The sequence below is a fragment of the Penaeus monodon genome, chromosome 31, assembly GCF_015228065.2.
Source record: "Penaeus monodon isolate SGIC_2016 chromosome 31, NSTDA_Pmon_1, whole genome shotgun sequence".
Taxonomy (NCBI): domain Eukaryota; kingdom Metazoa; phylum Arthropoda; class Malacostraca; order Decapoda; family Penaeidae; genus Penaeus; species Penaeus monodon.
In genome coordinates this window covers 21,402-22,090 of record NC_051416.1, presented here as the reverse complement: position 1 = coordinate 22,090, position 689 = coordinate 21,402, and positions in this window count along the sequence as shown.

Genomic DNA, 689 nt, shown 5'->3' with positions numbered 1-689 from the left:
TCGACAGGGCCTCTGCTTTCCAATCAGTACCAAGTGCTGAACATATCAACAGTTATATTACTATCAACGTCGGGCGCAACCTTGCTTACCCGTAAAAAAAAAAGTGTTTTAAGGAAATACTAAAGAAAGACTCTTTCTATCCTACAGAAAACCCTTGGACCTTATGCTACGAGCCGTGTGCCTGAACAAAATGACGGTCTGCCTCATCTCTCGGGGCTTCTTGTTACATCATATATTCGTACCTGAAAATCTCATCTTCAGATTTCTTCTTTCTACGGGAACTATAAAACGTGAATTTCGTTTATGCGCGATTTATTTATTTTTTCTCGCTCCTCTCTTTATTTTTACTTTATTTTTATCGTCACGATTTATCGCCTTCTAAATGTAATGCAAGATCGTTTTACGCATCATAATTTATAGTTAAAGAGATGCGGGGAAAGCCATCTATATTGCAAGGATTTAGTGAATTGTTTTGTGGTATAAAGTCAAGAGACTTGTATATATACAGTAGGTCACACACAATGTAAATAGTCATATTGGGAGGATAGCTAAACAACACCACACTGTTTTTTCGTCTAGTTTCTTATTAGGGTATTTGCAGTTGATGAAGATGAATTGTTTTTTGTAAAGGGAGATCATGATAGCTGATAATGGTAACATGTGTAATAATAATAATGGTAATGACGAGT